This window comes from Dasypus novemcinctus, chromosome 22 (assembly GCF_030445035.2).
Source record: "Dasypus novemcinctus isolate mDasNov1 chromosome 22, mDasNov1.1.hap2, whole genome shotgun sequence".
NCBI classification, from domain to species: domain Eukaryota; kingdom Metazoa; phylum Chordata; class Mammalia; order Cingulata; family Dasypodidae; genus Dasypus; species Dasypus novemcinctus.
The window spans coordinates 44,611,878-44,632,081 of record NC_080694.1 but is presented as its reverse complement, the minus strand read 5'-3'; the positions used below and the strand labels follow the sequence as shown (position 1 = coordinate 44,632,081).

The 20,204-nt window shown below is 39.6% G+C and overlaps 1 long non-coding RNA gene across 1 annotated transcript in view; it reads left to right on the top strand.

The window, feature by feature from the left end:
* Window positions 1–20,001, top strand: part of LOC139437299 (uncharacterized) — a 60,365-nt gene extending 40,364 nt beyond the window's left edge. Inside the window, exons 2-3 of the long non-coding RNA XR_011647038.1 lie at window positions 17,044–17,127; window positions 19,594–20,001. This is a non-coding gene — a long non-coding RNA (uncharacterized lncRNA). The remainder of the gene's footprint in view (window positions 1–17,043; window positions 17,128–19,593) is intronic.
* Window positions 20,002–20,204: the final 203 nt, after the last annotated feature.

Here is a 20,204-nt window from a genome sequence, read left to right as displayed (position 1 = left end):
TCTTTTTGTTGTGTCATCTTGCTGTGTCAGCTCTCCGTGTGTGCGGTGCCATTCTTGGGCAGGCTGCACTTTCTTTTGCGCTGGGCAACTCTCCTTACGGTGCGCACTCCTTGTGCATGGGGCTCCCCTACATGGGGACACCCCTGCGTGGCATGGCACTCCTTGCACACATCAGCACTGTGCATGGGCCAGCTCCACACGGGTCAAGGAGGCCCGGGGTTTGAACTGCGGACCTCCCATGTGGTAGGCGGACACCGTATCCATTGGGCCAAGTCTGCATCCCTACCTATCCTTTTTATGTTTCCATTTCCTCATCAATAAAATAGTGAAGATAATTTGGCTTACAATATTATATTTTAACTATTAAATGAGTGGAGCCTGTAGGACAGTATCTGGAACATAGTTAGTTCTCAATAAATGTTCTATTGTATTATCATCATCCACTTAGTTGCCCAAACTAGAAATCTGCAAGTCATCCTTGACATCCTTGGAATTTCCTGTCCCTCTTTCCTCATCATTCCAGATAAATAAAAGCAAGAAAAAAAGAAAAATAAGCATATGCCTTTCCTCATAATGCTGACAGATTTGTATTTACAAAATGCAAAACTAATTGTTTCTTCTACCTCTCTAAAACCTTCACTGATCTCCCACAATCATCAAGATGAATGTAAACTCTTTACAACTGCTGGCAGCCCAACCATATATATTTGAGCAGTGTCCTTGAAACTGTTAAGCTCTCGCATGCCTATAGGGGCTTCCCCATGTTTTTCCCTCTTCCTACAATGAAGCTGTCCCCAATGCCTCTGCAGTGATGTGTCAGGGTCCAGTGACAGGAAAGTGAATGTGGCTCAAGCAATTGGTCTCCTGTCTACCATATAGGAAGTCCAGGGTTCAGTACCCACGGCCTTCTGGTGAAGGCAGCTGACGTGTATGTTGAGCTGGCCCACACGGAGTACTGCCCCATGCAGGAGTGCTGGCCCACATGGAGAGCAGACGCAGCAAGATGACACAACAAAAAGAGACACACAGGAGAGACAATAAGAGACGTAGCTGAGGTGGCGCAAGAAAATGATCGCCCCTCTCCCACTCTGGAAGGTCCCAGGATTGGCTCCCAGAGTTGCGGAATGAGAATACAAGCAGACACAGAACACACAGCAAATGGACACAGAGAGCAGGCAATGGAGGGAGGAGGAGAAATCAATAAATAATTCTTAAAAAAAAAAAAAGATCCAGTGACAATGTTACCTCCTTGAAGTCTTCCCTAAAACCCCTCCACTTACATATTTTCCAAGCCTGTCAGTACTAAGGCTTGTCATTCTTTGACTAAGATTAAATGTAGGTGCCCCTCCTTATTGCTCCTATATAATAAGTTCGTGCAGGCTTCTTGCATAACTATGATTACACTAGAATATAATCACCAGTTGTTGAACAACCTCACCTCCTAGACTGTAAATTCCTTGGCGTAAAGGAATGCACGTTATTCATCTTTGCTTTCCCAGCTTCTGCACAGTAACCTACTTTTAGAAGTTACTCAGTAAAACATTTTTAAATAGAAATTGAATAACATACATAGAGTTCCTAGCACATTGCATGTGCTGTCACATTGCTCCCTTCTCTTTTTCCCAGTGGAAAATGTCTGCTGGATAAAAATTCTCCTTCCAGGAAATTGCCCTGAAACTTTCAACATCTTTTTGTAAATAATAAATCTCCTTGTTTGTTAAGATTCTTATTTTTTTCATTATATACATATTAAACACAAACACACAGACACATGTGAACACAATCTAAACACCTCTCATTCAAGCCCCATCCTCATTTTGCATTTTAACCACTAAGAAGGAAGATGCAAAAATTCTGCCTTTTATCTGTCCCTTATAACTTTTCTAAAAATTTCATTTGTCCTACCTGAAAATGTTTGCCCTACATCCTGTTGTGAAGGAAGTGGGCAATTTTATATTTCTATGATGGGTTATCATCTTCATGTTCAAGTCCAAAGGTTGGGATAAAAGTAAATTTTACATTCAGTGCATAGAAAACAAACAAACAAATAAATGAACAAAAAAACCAAACTGGAAACCTGCTGTGTCAAGTGTAAGATGTCTGTTTCAATCAGGATTCTATACCAAAAGAAATACATGCAACCAGGCCAAGTCTCTCCCTGCAGGAATGTATGCCAAGACTTTTGCCCCATCCCTGTCCTGCCTCCTGAGTGAAAAGTGGCTTCAGAGTCAAAAATGACTCACTTGCTCTTGTGATTCCTTAGGAAGCAGGCGAGTGAGGGAATGAGTGGAGCTGCTAACAGCAAGCATCCTGGTGAGGGACTCCAGGGCCTACGGCTGATTAAGGAACAAGAGGCTTTTAGGAGACCCCATTAATGCCACTGGAGGTACTCTTGGGAGAGAAGTTTTGGGAGAGTATTTCATGGTGTCCTACTTTATCACTAAAAGTTTAGATCTGGAAGGAAATATGATAGATTAGTAACTAATTTAGTTCATATCCTGGATCTTTGAGGATGTGTCATGGCAGACACAAAAGTCCTCTCACAAAAGAACCAGAACTATACCTTAAGTCCAAGCTAAGCAGGCTGTTGAGTGTGGTTTAGAGGGCCTGAATAGTCTCCCAGCTGGACACTTACTAGCTATTTGTTCTCAGGCCGTTAGCCTCTCTGAGCCGCAGTTCCTCCAGGGTCAATGGGATACCTGACTAGGTATGATGAAAATTAAATGAGACAAGATTTTAAAGCACCAGGCACAGTGCCTGGACCATTGTAGAGGTGTAAATGATTTTAGCCCATTCTGGAAATAACTTACTGAGAGCCTAATATGGACCAGGCAGTGTTCTAGATAATGGCAATTGTCTTTAAATTCTAATGGAGAAGAAACACAAGAAATAAGAACTTGGACTGTAAGAAACAAACATTTTTAAATTAAAGTATCTTTTATCAGTCAAGTATCTATACTCTTTTATTGAGGACTCTTCATCGTATATTAAAATATACCTGACATATTTCTATTACATCACAAGGCAATGTACTAATATTCAAACAATTTAATCTTATTGTTATTCATTCCCTTTCCATTCTGCCAAGAAGTCATAACATTTTATTGAGAAGGTCCTAAATGGCTCATTGCTTCATACTTCTTCAAATTTTAGTACTTTATATCTAAATGAAATCCATTAGACTTAGCTGCATCTCAAACTCAAATTTTAACTAGCCTACTAAGTCTTGTAAGGTACAATATACATATTTACAATTCACTGGGCCAAGGACAGTTCTTTCAATCATGGTGAAAATGCACCAAATATCTGCTAAAAGCTGTTTTTTTTTAAAAAAAAAAAAACTTTTTAATTTGAAATACAATCAAACTTAAAGTTTTTACAAAATAATATAAAATCCATAGAGAGAACTCTAACATATCCCCACCCTAATACCCATATCACCAATTTTAACATTTTGCCACATCTGCTGTATCATTTTTCTGTCTATATTTTCTAAACCTTTGAAAGTAGGTTGTAAACATAGTGCTCCTAGAACACTTTCTATTTTCATGTACATTTCCTAAAAACAAGGACATTCACTTATGTAACCACCTTATGTGCAGCTATCAAGTTCAAGAAATTTAACCTTGATATAAAGCTCACAGTCTATATTACAATTTTTTATATGTCCCAATAATGCCCTCTTGGGCGTTTTCTCTTCTGTTATTACATTCTGACCAGGATCATGTATTGCGTTTAATTGTCACTGTCTCTTTAGTCTTTCACTTTTTTTTTCAAATTGTAGAAACATATACAGCATAAACTTTCCCATCTCAACCACACTCAAGTAAACCTTTCAGTGGTATTAATTACATTCTCACCATTTATTACCAGAACTCTCATCACCTCAAACAGAAACCCTGCACCCAATATACATTAACTCCTCACTTCCCCACCCCCATCCCTTGTAAACTTTACTCTTTCTGTCTCAGTGAACTTGCATATTCTAGCTATTTCCTATCATCAGAATCATATAATAGCTGCACCTTTGTGTATGACCCAATGTGTTGAAGACTCTACATGACATCATCAAGGTTCACCCATGTAGTAGAATGTATCAGATCTTCATTCTTTTTTTAAGAGTGAGTAATATTCCATTGTATGGCTATACCACATTTTGTTTATCCATTCATTTGCCATTGGACATTTGGGTTGCTTCCACCTTCTGGCTTCTGTGACTAAGAGCAGGTTTTTTTTTTTTCCAACAGTGAAGACCAAGTAGAGTAACAGCTGAAATTTCATCCAAATACAATACATGCATAAGAAAAAACTCTGCTCTCTATTTTTAAAAAGTGTAACAATTGGTTATCACCCTCCCCAGAGGTATTCTTTAACAGAGACTGTGTTTTTATTGTATGACTACCTTACACTTCCCATTAAGGTTGACAGCTCTTTTTAATTCCATTTTCCACCTTTGAGACATTTTCCTCTCCTTCATGGCAAGGGCACTTTTATTGAAATTAAAGGGTAATACAAGAGCCTCACTTGAACCATAAGATGCAACTAAAGAGTGATGAATTGGAGTGTTTGTTCAGGCCTCTGAAATTTTCAGAGCCCTGAAGAGAACCCTGAATCAGAACCAGGAACTTTGCATGTAAGCTACAACTTAAAAAACATATGGCCCAGCCTGCTCTAGCTGCATCTCTAAGTATTTAAAATATATTGTTGAATGGGAAGTGGACTTGGCCCAGTGGATAGGGCGTCTGTCTACCATATGGGAGGTCCAAGGTTCAAAACCCGGGCCTCCTTGACCTGTGTGGAGCTGGCCCATGTGCAGCGCTGATGCGCGCAAGGAGTACCGTGCCACGCAGGGGTGCCCCCCACATAGGGGAACCCCACGCGCAAGGAGTGTGCCCCATAAGGAGAGCCACCCAGCACGAAAAAATGTGCAGCCTGCCCAGAAATGGCACCACACACACGGAGAGTTGAAGCAACAAGATGACGCAACAAAAAGAAAACACAGATTCCTGTGCCGCTGACAACAACAGAAGCGGACAAAAAGAATAATATGCAGCAAATGGACACAGAGAACTGACAACTGGGGTGGGGGGTGGGGGGTTGGGGAAGGGGAAAGAAATGAAAAAAATGAAATGAAAAAATAAAATATTGTTGAATTTGGTGTTGCTTTAAATGATCTTTGTTGTATTATCTAATATATGCAAATTATCCAGGTGATTTATAATATGCACATATTAATTTGATATAAAAATGAAGACATGACATTTTTAAGTTCCAAGAGAGACATTGTGGTCTCTTCCTTTGCTCTCCCTTCCCACCACTGAGAAAAGACCTGGTTTAATAAATACTGTTCTATACTCTGGACGTCAGTACCGTAGTTCCCTGAGTCATGCTCTCCCATTGCACACACTTTGCATATGCCTGAAATGCACCTCCACTGTTCCCTCTATTTGTCTGACTCCCACTTTAGGACTTGGCTTGGGCATCACCTTTTCTGGGAGCCATCCTCTGCCCGCATTCCCCACCCCCAGCAGAAGCCAAGGAGTTCCTCCTCTGTGCTTCCATTGCACACAGTGTGTTCCCACACAGTATTGTAATCACAACTGATTTGTCAGTATTTATCACTGGACTGGAAGAGCCTTGGGAGCTGGGTTGTGTCTTTCAAGCCTATATCCCCATTAAATAAATGAGTGATTCAGGGCATTTACTAACAACCCGAATAACACCACTCCCATTGTATTCTTCCCTGTTGGTTTCCTCCACACCCTCTCCCGGTTCCCCAAAACTCCATTGACTGCCCCTAAGCTTTTGGGACATCTTCTCCCTTCTCTTCCGTTTCAAGGCTATCTTTGATTCTCATTCCACAGAGTACGAGACTTTGTAATATTAGCTTCTTTCTTGATGCTTGATCTTAGCTTATTGTGCCTGTAGATAGTCACATGGTTAGTTTCCCCTGCCCCAGCTCTTCCTGTGGTCTCCTTATTTCCCCAACCAAGACCCAAATTCCAGCTTCTCCTTATCCCTCCTCCTCCTACCCATTGCCCCATTTCTGAAACAGTTGGTGGCCCTGATTTTCACCTCCTCTTCAAATACTAGTTAATTCTCTAGGGAAAAAGACTGCCATATAGTGACTAGCCATTGAGTCACTGGAAAAGGGGTGAGGCTTCAGCCTTCTATCCTATTGGCCTTGTACCATGTTTGCTGCATTTTATACATAGACTTTCATTTTTCTTCCCCATCCACTTTGCCCTGTATTTCTCCATCTCATTTTCTCTTCTCCTCCTAACTTAGTCATTTAGGACCTTTAAAAATATATATAAGCTGTTACCATGGGGACAGACAACAAATATAACCAAAAGATCATTGTCATCTAAAGGGATATTGCAACAAAAAGGGTAGATTCTTATTTATATTCACTCAACAAATTCATTAATTAATACATTGGGCACCTTGCTTGACATTGGACATGGTCTGGTACAAAGCTTCCTATAACCTGTTCAGACCTAACAATTCTTCCCATTGCTGTAGGGATCCAAAAGCCTGCCACATCTCATGTTTATCTCTGCAGTCCTATCACATCTCTAAGCAGGTGAAATGGTTTTACCCTTTATCCTCTCCTTGTTTTCTATGTTTTGGGCTTGTCTTTTCAAATAAATGGAATAGAGAGGGAGTAAAGTTGAGAATATGGTTCATAAAGGAAATCCCCAGTTAAGAAATCAAGTGCTCTATGATATCGACTTCCAGTAAAAATATGTTTTAATGTTAACTAGTGGTTAGAGAAAATTCTTAGTCAATCTTTTACTTTCTTCATCCCCTCCTTCTCCCTAGCTCATGTTCCCTAGTTCTCCCCATTTTCTGTTTAGTCCCCATATCTGAATACTCCGCAGTGTCATGCCTTATATCTAGAACACTCTCTCTTCAGTGATTTATCTCCCACCCTGCCCACTGAACCTAAACAAAAATTCAGATAATACCCCCTTTTATATATTCCTCCCTCTTTATTGGAAAAACCATTATCCTCTCCCTTGGGACCATTACATGAAGCCCACTGTTCACACTCCCGTCCTTGCTTATACACACTGAAACTCAGTGTGGATAAGAAACTTTATAAAGTTTATGCAGGTATTGAGTCTATGGATTCAAGCCCAGGTTGCTCTTGCTCTAAATCTTGTGCTTCTAACCTTGAACCCATGTTCCTAAGAATACTACTTTTAGTGCCTGGGTTTCCTCTGTCCCTTGCGTCATTGGAATCCTGACAGTGTGCAATGACCCAGCCATCAGATCAGTGTATTAGCACTATTATTAAAGCTTCCATGCATCTTAATTTTATGTTAGGAATTACACATTTTTCTTTACTCATTAGAAACCTTTGAATATTACAGGTAGAAATAGTTACATAGGATCTGTGGGTAAAATGAAATTTTGTTTCATAGTATAAAAATAACACTATTTCAATGAGGTTCAAAAGAAAAATAGTTCCATGAGCTCAAACTTAAGTTTCAGGAAATATTAGACCTTTACAATCACTTCCCCTTCTATTTGCTTTTAGAAATCAAGAAAATTGAGACATAATTTCTAAGAAATGCAAAGGCAATTTCTAAGAAAAACATTGTGCTTTTCTTTTTTTTTTATCAAGGAGTCGAAAAATAGAGAAAATGGTTAAATTGAAATAAAGAAACCCCTCAGAAAAGAAAAAACACAGCAGAGAAATGTGAGTGTAACTGTCATGAAAGTTGTCCAGAATAATCCATTTAACCCTCTCTTCCAGGATCTCATAATGTTTCTGTGTCTTTGGGCCAAAGCATCAGTAACAGCCAAGTTGATTTATGGTGATGGGAGATTTTTCCCGTGAGAAACGTGATGATGGAAGTCAAGAAAGGAATATTAGGAAGATAGAAATCTCCCTCCAAACCCTGGGCAGTTGGCTGGACAGTGTCACAGGAGTGAAGAATGAGCTTGCTGTGTGAATGCACCCTGGGTCCGGGCAGGAGCAACAAGGGAAATTTGGGCATGTTCTGGTCCTCCGCCAATAATTTGCACATGCGCATCCTTCAGATTCACAGGTTCTTTTTCTGTCAACTCTTAAAGGAAATTGCTTGCACTGGTTTTGGTAGAGATGTTTGTTATATGCTACAGAATAAGATTTCTTTCAAAGGCCAGACAAATTATGTATCCTAGATTTCAAAAAAAAAAAATAGAATTGCATATTTAGCAGGTAAAAGTCAGAAATTCTTAGAAATCTGTTATGAGGCCAAGAGCTTAAGATTGCTTTATTCTCTCTGAATCTTCTCTCTTGGCATATGAAGTATGTTCACAGTTATCTAAACGGACCATTTCTCAAAATCTGGACCAATGAAACATTAAAAATGCAAATGATTATAAGATGTTAGGACTTTCTTCTTCACAATTGCATGGTCTGCTCTAAACCAATTGCATGGCCTGCACATTGACTCCTTATGGCTGCCCAGAAATAAGAAAGCACATGTGAGGGAAGCGGATTTGGCTCAACTGATAGAGCATCTGCCTACCACGTGGGAGGTCAAGGGTTCAAACCCAGGGCCTCCTGACCCGTGTGGTGAGTTGGCCCATGTGCAGTGCTGATGCGCGCGAGGAGTGCCCTGCCATGCAGGGGTGTCCCCGTGCATAGGGGAGCCCCATGCACAAGGAGTGCACCCCCTAAGGAGAGCCGCCCCGTGTGAAAAATGTGCAGTCTGCCCAGGAGTGGCACTGCACACATGGAGAACTGATGCAGCAAGATGACGCAACAAAAAAAGAGACACAGATTCCTGGTGCCGCTGACAAGGATACAAGTGGACACAGAAGAACACACAGCGAATGGACACAGAGAACAGACAACTGGGGGTGGGGGAAGGGGAAAGAAAGAAATTAAAGCTAACTAAATCTTAAACAAAAAAAAAAAAAAAAAGAAAGCACTTATGAACACACACACCTCTCGCAACCTCACCCACTTTTGAATTATGCCCTCCAGTTAAAAATAAACATTTGGGGAAGTGAGAGAGCAAAACACCTTCAGCGATTAGTAGAAACATTTGCGACTTCTGTTTTGAAAGTATAAATCCTTTCTGCTCCCTCCTTTGGTTTTTCTTTACTAATTTACTTTTACTACTTCCTTTAGGCCAAAATCAGAGCCATTTCTGGAAGATTTTGGCTCAGCAACGGAGCAAAGTCCATACTGCTGGGGAACTAGATCCACACCTTGATTCACCCTGATTGAAAGACTGGCCAGGATTTCACCCGGTCCGTTCAAGGAGCTTTTTCTCTCCTGGGCACACAACCTGTCCCAGCTATCTTGAATCAATACATAATTTCCCATCTTTTATTGAAACACCTGAAACTTCTCTCATCTGTGCTTTTTGTTTTTTTTTTTTGTTTTTTTTTTAAAGATTTATTTTTATTTATTTAATTCCCCTCCCCTCCCCCGGTTGTCTGTTCTCTGTGTCTTTTTGCTGCATCTTGTTTCTTTGTCCGCTTCTGTTGTCGTCAGCGGGCACGGGAAGTGTGGGCGGCGCCATTCCTGGGCAGGCTGCACTTTCTTTCGCGCTGGGCGGCTTTCCTCACGGGCGCACTCCTTGCGCGTGGGGCTCCCCTACGTGGAGGACACCCCTGCGTGGCACGGCACTCCTTGTGCGCATCAGCACTGCGCATGGGCCAGCTCCACACGGGTCAAGGAGGCCCGGGATTTGAACCGCGGACCTCCCATGTGGTAGACGGACGCCCTAACCACTGGGCCAAGTCCGTTTCCCTGCTTTTTGTTTTGATAAGCAAATAATCCAAAATCCCTCCTCCCTACCCCATCATTCTCTTGCAAAATAATTATTCAAATGACCTAGCCATAGGGTTTCCCCCGAAATATTTGTGCATGAAGTCAGCCTTCAAAATCCTGATAGGCCTAAGGCAATTATGTGGACCCAAGATAATTGGAATAATAGTTTGTGTAGACATTTTTACAAGTCCTTTCCAGAGTTGTAGTTGTAACCCTGTAATTCTCTGTTGGTTCTGTTGATGTGCTCTCTGCCCCTCAAGTCTCAGAATTTCTCATCCTCAGGATTCCTAAGGGGAAATTCTGTCAGCCCACCCTCTTCTATATTCTCTGTTTCATTCAGATCAGCCTGACCTTTCTCTGGCACATCTTTCCCTTTCCTTTCTGACCCTTCCTTAACCCTAACCATTACGTTGCTGGAAGCCGTGCTTTGCTGCCAAAAAGCTTTGGGAACTTCTTGATTATACCTACCACTGCTTTATCCCAGTTGAAACCTGGATTTCCCCTGATGACATAGCTTCCCTTGTAATTGTCTCAGGGTACATCTACTCACCTCCCATGCATCCTTTCCTCAATCCTTTAGCATGAGGGCAAACCATTATGGCTCCCCTGTGCATTTTTAGCCTTTCTCCAATAACACCACTTCCCCTCATCAGTTTCAAAACCTGCCTGCATCCTAATATCCCTTCATTCATACCTGTTCTATTTCTCATTGCTTGGAAGAGTCATTACCATCATTAAATTGAAAAAAAAAACTCCTGCTACTTATCTGGGGTATACTTACATATGGTTGCCCCTGAGCTACCACTTGATAGCCATTCGACACTTGGGATTTCTCTGTGTTCATATTTCATCTTTTGATTTGCAGATCATTTTGAAACCAGAGTTTGTTTGCTTTCTCCAGTTTTTCTCAAGGTGTATAACATGGCTGTTCTGGTTGGCAATCAAGTAGTTCTCTCATTATACCTCAGGTTTATCTGCCTGAAGATAACTACTTTTCTCTCTCTGGTGTTTCCTCAAAGTACATTTCAAAAAGTGCTACACTAATGAGTTTTGGTGGATCCAGAGTACTTTATAATCTGTTAAGAACTCACAAATAAATGGATACTTAAGTTGCTTCCAAGTTTTCACTTAAATACCATTGCAGCAATCATCCTTGCCTATAAATCTGTGTGAAAGCTGTGATTATTTTCTTACAAGTAGAATATAGGGTCAAAGTCTTTGAATGTTTATAGCTTTGACACATATTGAAAAATTAATTTCTAGAGTGGTTGTAACAATTTACAGTCCACCAGCCATGTATGAATATCTATCACCACACCCTTTCTGTATATAAATCATTTAAACAAATCTTTGCAGAGCAACCACCCCAGGTTGGAGCAGAATGACCTAGGATTCTCAGAGGGCACTCTAAATCCGGGAGAGGATTTGTTAGCATACTTGATATAATAGTTTGAAAAACACTTTGCAAAATGACAAAAGCAGTTAGTGCTATAAAAAAATAAAGGCAATGAAAACTCCAGGGAATTGTGCAAAAGACTGTAAAGAATTTTTGTTTGTTTGTTTGAGGTACCAGGGCCAGGAATTGAAGCCAGGACCTTGTATATGGGAAGCCGGTGCTCAACCACTAAACCACATTGGCTCCCCTGCATTGGTTTTTTCATTTGTTTGCTTGTTGTTTGTTTTTAGGAGGCACCAGGAACCAAACCTGGGATCTCCCATGAGGGAAGCAAGCACTCAACCTCTTAAGCCACATCCTCTCCCCTGTAAAAGAAATTTAATCATAAAACATTGCCTGGCTTTGCAGTGAACAGTAGTTACATGGTCATAGTAATGTAATGATTTAACTTAAAATAGTGATATAATTGCCTAGGTAGGATGGGAAATGAGAGGAGGATATGTTATAAGACAGGTGAAATTTCATTTGTTACTGCAGAGATCGATAACTAAGGTATACAATTGATAAAATAAGAAATGAATTTAAGCTTATTATTTACCAACGTGAAGATAAATATAAGAAATGACAACTAGAGAGATCTGTGTTTGCTTTCAGGAAGTGGAACTTGGGATAGGGAGAGGGGAAGAAGCTAGAAGACTATTGATTTTCATTCTAAGATCCTTTTAACCATGAACACTTTTACTTTGATAAAAATATTTTAACAACATTCTAAAATGTTGAAATTATTTGAAGTCTTTACCAATTTTTAAAAATTTAAATTACACTGTATATTTTTTTCATGTTTATCAGAATTTCATATTTCTTTTGTGACCTGTTTGCTCATATATCTTACTTACCAAGAGTTGTTACTGGTTTTCTTGTTATTTTTGAGAGTCCTTTGTATATTTGTCTACCATGTTTGCTAAGAATTGTTTTATTCAGATTGTTGTTTGCTTTGTATTTTGTTTCTGGCATTAGACAAAATGCAGCTAAATATAGTCATTTTATGTTTTTGTGTAGATGTGCCCTGCCTTTCCCCAAAGCAGTTAAACATTTACCTATTGATTTATCATGGTATCTTTCTTGTTTCATATGTTTAATAAACATTTATACAGAGTGTGCCAGGCACTGTTGTAAGCTTTTTTAAAATATTAATTCATTTCCTGATATATGAGAGAGATGAAGTTCTTTACTTGTTTTTCCCCAAAGAGTCAACTTGATATTTGTCACATACTCTATCCCTTCACCACAGGTTTGTGATTTCTGATAATCAATTTTGTTTCAGATCTGTCTTTTCATACTTCATAATATAGTTTCATAACTGAAAGAGTGAGCAACTTTATTTATTTTTTTAGGCCAATAAAAAGTTTATTGAGAGAAATGAGACAAAAAAGCACACACCCAGACATGGATTTGGGCTCTCTCCAGGCAAAAAGGAGCACCTGGGGTTAAGGGGCTGCCTTTAGTAAAGCCGGTCTCACTCCTTCTCTTTCCTAGTGTTAGAGAGGGGCCCAGCTGCTTGCTGTTCTGATTGGTTCCCTTTCGATCCCCGCCTGTTAGCTGTCAAGGACCAGTGATGAGGCCTTTTGTTTGGAGTTCTCAGAGGCTTCCCCATGACCCCAGAGAAGTTCCAAATGGGGCCTCGTGGCGTCTTTCCAGCTTTGTTCTTAGTAGCAGCCTTCCCTCACAGGGTTTCTGGGTGGGATCTCATGCCATGTTCTCTGCTGGGTCCCAGCTGTGACTCATCTTTCCTCTTTTCCCTATATTAACCTGCCTCAACGCCCCCCTCAGAGAGTTTACACCTTTATTCTTAAGGGGGTGCTGAAGGGCAATGGTCATTCTTCTGTAGCTGCTTCCTGCTGGGTAAGGCAATAATCCCTGCCTGACAGGGTATAAAACCCTCTGGCTATTCTGTTGAGGCCAAGGAAAGACAGATCTGGTACTGTGGTTGGAACTGGATGATATCCCTGCATGACTGTTACCTTGTTCTGGAAGGCATTGATTCTGGAAGAAATAAACTGAGTTAGAATTTTGAGGATACACAGTCCCACTAAAAGGATAAAGAAGATGGTGGTAAGCAGGACCCAAAAATGGGACCAGCCATGACATACTGGACCATGAGTGTGAGAAAGGCCAGGTGCCTCCAGAGAGTGTATCCCCCTGAAGTTGATGGGCTTCATCTTGCAGCTTTCAAATGCTGTCTAGGACTTTTCCAGAGTGATTTACATAGAAATAGCATTCTTTCTTGTGAAATAGACAGGCTCCTCCCTGTGCTGCTGTTAGCATGTTTAGGGCTCTGTGATTTTGCAGCACCCCAGCAGGAAGGGAGTCTATTTGCTATCTAAAGGCTTCTGAGGCACTGCTAGTTTCTTCTATGCTGTCAGTTAACTCAAGGGAGGGACCATGGTAGACCTGCTGGGTTCGGTATAATCTGCCAACCCCAGCTCCCATGGTGGTGGTTATGCCTAGGACAGCTAGGAGAGGGATGAGAAGAGGAACTGCCGTTTTAATTATTATACAGTGAGAAAATATAGGAAGTGGCACAGCGATGTTTTCAGACCATAATATAATAGATAGAGGGGGTGATGTATGCTAGTGAGAATAAGCCAGTCCAAAGAGGAGGCAAGGTAGGCCTCATCTCCGCAAAAAAAGAAAATTCCATCTTGATAGTTTAAAGTGGCAGCAAATGTGAGATTAGTTACTGGTGAGCTGGAGCCCTCTTCAGAACTTATAGTTACTAGCTCACTGGTTAACCTGCTAGCAGACAGTACCAACATACACCCATTGGACCCTGGGTCATGAAACAGTGTGCTTCTCTGAGCGCCCCAGACAAGGCTGGTTTCCAACAGAGTACATTTTCAGAAGACAACCATGACGGTTAGTATATCCTTAGACTGATGCTGTTATTGTTAAGTTATCCGCAGCTCACAGTATTGAGGATTCCTTTTGTTCAAGCAGCTCTTTTATATATACTAATGATCTTCCCACTTTTTAAAAAATAAATGTGAGAAACCAGCTCCAGAATCTCCTATAAGGTCATGTTTGTCCTTTCCCGAAGAATAAAAATGAGCCTTATCTTTCTTAAGATAGGTAATTCTGTTAAAACACACTATTATAATTAAATTCCAGACCACAACTGAAGAGAATGAATGAAATAGTTTATGATTAAGTCATTCACAGCCCTCATCTTGCTTGTCCTTTGTTGATAAAAATTATCTGTACTGATTTCCCATTCCATAAATATGTCCTCAGTCAGATTCTCTGTCTTCATAGCTTGTGTACCAAAGTCTCTCACTGAGCAATGAAAAGAGAAACTTTGCTAATTCAGCATTAACCTACCATGCTGCCCAGCTTCAGAGGACTTCTAGTGGTTTTGCATGTCCCAATACCTGATGCCTTTGATATATTATAGATATAGCGCATTTAATCATCTCAATAATCTATTATGCACAGCATAGTGTAATTAAGGAAGATTTTTTTTTTTTTAGTAATATGTATACACAGAAGGAACTTTGTGCCTGGATTCATAAATTGTGAAAATTTTAATAATCTTTCATGTCAACTCCCGAAAATGTCTGTCTGTGACAATCATTGCAACAAATTTTTAAATTAAATTTTAGCCCGTAAAGACTCAGAGACCTAAGGAATTATCTTCCTTTATCATTCTTCTTATGTCTATTATTTTTAAGTTAGATTAGCATCATCAAAATATGTTTTTGATTCCTCATTTTTCGCTTGTACTTTCTTTACTTTTCATACTCTTTATACTTTTCATTATATCAGTATACACAGTCAAGATTGTTATTTTACATGATTTTGGAATTTTATCTCCTTGTAAAAATTTAAGGTAGTAGTGTTAACATTCTGCTTTTAATTCGTCTTCACAAAATGTGGAGAATTCCCAAGCAGGATACTTTCCTGAAATACTCATGGCTTAAGTGAAGTTAAGTAGCTGAAAATTAAATACAGATCTTAATGGTGAATTTATTTATTGATATGAGTATTAGTATACCAATTTTACAAAGATTCCTTGTATTACATAATCTAATCCATAGTAGTTTTCTTATATTATTAGTTAATTTTTTTACTAAAGTTTGTTGGTTTAAATGGATATTGTGTCACAAACTTAGTCAAACACCAGTCAACATCACTTAGTTCAGGCTAAATCAGAGAGAAAGTCAGTAGCGCCATGTCCATGCCCTTAATATTTTAGGGAGACACATTATAATGGGTTGAATAGTGTCTCTCCCAAATCCATGTTCAGCTGGAAGCTCACAATATAGCCTTATTTGGAAATATACTCTTTGCAGATGTAATCAGTTAAGAATCTCGAGATGATAACATACTGGATATAGCATGGTCCCTCAATCCAATAGCTGGTGCCCTGATAAGTAGAGGAGGGAACACAGAGATACAGAGGAAGAAGGCTGTGAAAAGACAGAAAGCAGAGGCAGAGGTTGGAGTAATATGTCTACAAGTCAAGAAAGGCCAAAGATTACGTGCAAGCACAGAAGCTAAAAAGAGGCATGGGACAGTTTCTCCTTAAGAGCACTCAGAAGGAACCAACTCTGCTGACACCTCAGCTTTGGGCTTCTGGCCTCCTAAACTGAAAGAGAATAAATTTCTGTTGGTTTAAGCCACCCAGTTAGTTGTTACCTGCTATGGCAGCCCCATAGCAGGAAACTAAGACAGACATGCTTGCCCTGGTCAAAGCTAAATGTACCCTGGGACTATCCTCAAGTATAGGACTCCGATGGCTTATTGCTCTCTCATGTTACAAGGTTGGTGGCTTACTGTGGGTAAGGGATGATGGGGATAAATATTTGGGGTTCAGGTGCCAGGAAGTCTCACCTTAGGTGCCAGCTTTGTAGTGGAGTTCTAGAAAACACTCAAGCATCCCAGATAAGAGGAGTTGAGTTTAGGTGTAGACCTCTCCTTTCCAAGCACCCTGGAACAATTTCTGGCTGCTCATGCATGAGACATTCCTACTTATCCACAGATATAATGTTCTCCCTAAAGTCATTTAACAAAATATTCTCTCAATATTTGTATAAAACTGAGCCATAAAATTGCTGATAGTCTATCATTTTGACCTACAAAAGTGAAAATTTTGGAGGACTCAACCCAATATTAACTGTCACTCATCATTGATTAGATATGATAGAATCCATAAAGCCATATGATCCTTGGTCAGGCATGATTTCAGGGATACCAGAAATTTTTTTAAAAAATAGCAGTCATTTGGTTTTTTAGTTTTCCAAACCCAAAACCCAAAGCAAAACCATAATAGCAGATTTTAGTCAGTTAGAAACCAAAAGTGATATTCAGCGTATTCCCATAAATAATGATGGCAATAGTAGACCTCCTAGTCTTAGTTTCTGATTTTAATGTGAATGCTGCTCTTCAGCTATCAGATGTTTATTAGCAATTTGAGCAAATGTCCTTTGCTTTTTGGTGTTCTTCACATTTTTATTTTGAACAGTGTTGAATTTTGTTGAATGTATTATCAATAAGCATCTGTAGAAATGATCTTATGAGCTTTATTTTTTTTTTCTCATTGGATCCATTCATATAATATGCTAACATATTTATTTCATTAAGCCATTTTTGAATTCCAGGAATAAACCCTACTTGGATGTGGTGGATGATTTATGTAAGGAGTTAATTATATTGGGATTGTGATTATTTTAAGGATTTTTGCAACTATATTCAAAGATGAGACTGTTTTTCAATTTAATTCTGAGTTATTTTTTCAGCTTTTTGATGCAGAGTCATTTCAGCTCCATAAAATGAATTAGTTTTTTTAAAAAATCTTGTTCTGTTCCAGGAAACTATTCATCCAATGAAAATCATCCACTCCTTGAAAACTCGGAAAGCTATAAAGCTGTTCAGCTTGATATCCTTTTCTGAGGTAATTATTTGAGAACTTTTTCAATTGCTTCCATAGTTTTTAGAGTTTTCAGACTTCTTCATTCTGAAGCCAATCTCAGTCACTTATATTTGCCCAAGAAAATTACCTTTTTAAAAGATGTTCTAAGTCAGAAGCACAATTTAAAATTTCCTTGGTATCTGTTGTCCTTTCTCATATCCTTTTTCTGTTGTATGTGTGATATTCCTCTTGACTGTATTTGCCTCAGGGTTAGTCATTTGATTGTTTACATGTTTCTCCTCAAGGAGAAATAATTTCTTTTATCCAATTTAATAATTTCTTTTATCTTGGCTGAGTCCTATTGATTTTCTTTGGCTTGTTATTTTATTATCTTTTCTAAATTATTAGGTCAAATTATTGATTCTTTTAAAAGTATTTATTAATAATAAAAGCTCTTCTGAATAGGTCTTCATCCTGAGGTATGGTCCACAGCTTCACAGGATTTACAGTCTGGTTTTGTTTGTAGACATAGTGTCTATTGTAATAAAGTGGAATAGATGCAGTGATAAGGGAAATTAAGTTTCTGTTGGAACACCCAGAAGGGAAACCCAATTGGATTTCATAGAGTGAGGAGTCAGGAAAGGTTTACAAGTATAAATGATATCTAAACTCAGAATAGGAATGGGCCAGGCAAAGGCAGATAGAAGATGAGAGCATCCCAGTCAGAGAGAAACAGAATATGCAAGGACCTAAGAATGAGAAAGAACCTAACCCAGTGTATTAGTTTGCCAGGGCTGTAACACAGACCATAGACTGGTTGGCTTTAAACAACAGGAATTTATTGACTCAAAGTTTTAGAGTTTGAAAGTCTAAAATCACTGTTTGCTCAGGATAATAGTTTTTTAGAAGTCTGTGGCATTCTGGTGGTGGCTTGCCAGCAATCCATAACTCTACCTCTATGTCTACATGGCCATCTGTCTCCTTCTCTCAGCTACCCACTGTGTCCAAAAATCCTCTGCTTATAAAGACTCCAGTCATATTGGATTAAGGCCCACCATGATTCAGGATGGCTTCACCTTAACTAACACCATCGTCAAAGATCCTGTTACCAAATGGGTTCACTTCCACAGGGCCGGGGGTTAGCATTTAAACATGTCTTTGTGGGGGACATGATTCATCCATAACACCCAGTATTTGGGAATTGTAAATGTTCATGCCTGAATATAGAAAGTGGCAAGAAAGACACCAGCCTGGATAGATATCAAGGATCAAACTAGAAAGGGTGTTTGATATTAAGGAGTTTGGACAACAGGGTATGAAAGGTATTAGTGCAGGAAAATGGCCTAATCATATTTGTATTTTGGAAAATTATCTTGGTCTCCCTGCAGAGAATAGATTTAATAGAAACAAGAGAGGAAGGAAAGAAACCCTTTAGAAGGTTCTTGTAGAAACCCAGGTAAGAGATGGCAGTGACTTAAGTGAACAAAGCAACAGTAAGGATGGAAAGAAGGAGATGGATTGGGATATATTTAGGAGGTGGAAAACAGAACTTGGTGAGTGACTGATTGGGTAAATGGTTGAGGGAGAACGGGGAGTAAAGGATGATGCTCAGGTTTTAGGTTTGAATTTTGGGGTTTTGGGGCAACACCCTCAGTTAGGAAGGCAAAAATGGAAACCAAGTCAGGTGAAGGATAAGAAGACCAACTTTGGATATACTGACTTCTCAAGAATTGTTATTAATATGAGCTAATTTTTTAAAATCCTATTTAGTAATGTTTACTTGAAATTCTTTTTTCTGAGAAATAAATTTTCCTTCCAAAGGAGTATTGGTGGGCGGATATATTTTCTGATTTCCACCACAGAGACTTACTAGACTGTGGGTTGGTCACAAATTTTCCTTCTTGCCATTCTACAAGTTGCTCCATTGATTTTGGCACTTAGAATTTTGGAGGAATATTCCTTGGTAGCTATTGTTATACTTTATAGGTGACCTCTTTTTAAATTTTTATCTCTTTCTCAGATACAGGTTCGAGTTTTTTCTTTTCCTTTTAATTTTAAAATTGTTTGTGCCTTGAGGACAAGTTTATTGGTCTTTGTATATCTAGTGTCTTGCAAAGCACATGGCTTACTTTGTGTATGGAGAGAACACTGGATGAATATATACATGAATAAAGACATAAATTAAGTTTAGGTATACCTAAAACCAAGCCACTGTTTGTGTATTTGACTATAAGTCTCAAGTTTAACGAGTGTTGATGCAACTTTAGAAAAATCAGACGTGCCACCTTATATTCTCATACTTAACAGGGCTGAAAGTTCTGGAATGCCATTAAGACCTTGCAGGAAGCTTCACCACTGTTAGAAAGCCATCCCAAATCAGTCCCTCTTTCAGTGCCTTTATTATCAAGGGAACTTCAGAGCCCTACCTAAAAATACGTGATTTTTAAAAATTGGAAAATGACGTGGTAAGGGACAAAGATGGAACCTCATTTTACATTTCTTTTATAGTTTGGATGAAACAAAACCAGCATCGAAAATACAAAACACCGAAGGTGGCGGACTTGGCCCAGTGGTTAGGGCGTTCATCTACCACATGGGAGGTCCATGGTTCAAACCCAGGGCCTCCTTGACCCGTGTGCAGCTGGCCCATGTGCAGTGCTGATGCGCGCAAGGAGCGCCGTGCCACGCAGGGGTGTCCTCCGCGTAGGGGAGCCCCATGCACAAGGAGTGTGCCCCGTGGGGAGAGCCACCCAGCGCGAAAGAAAGTGCAGCCTGCCCAGGAATGGCGCCGCACACATGGAGAGCTGACACAACAAGACGACGCAACAAAAAGAAACACAGATTCCTGTGCTGCTGACAACAACAGAAGTGGACAAAGAAGACGCAGTGAATAGACACAGTGAACAGACAACCGGGTTTGGGGAGGAAGGGGAGAGAAATAAATATATAAATAAATCTTTAAAAAAAAAATACAAAACAAACTATATGTGAAACTAAAATCTCTCTTTTGTTCCTTTTGTATTCTCTGCTGAACTACCTTGAAGCTGGTTTCTGTCAGTCAGAACAGAGTTCTATCAGAATTTCAGCAATAGTTGTTTGTGTTTACACAGCATACCAAG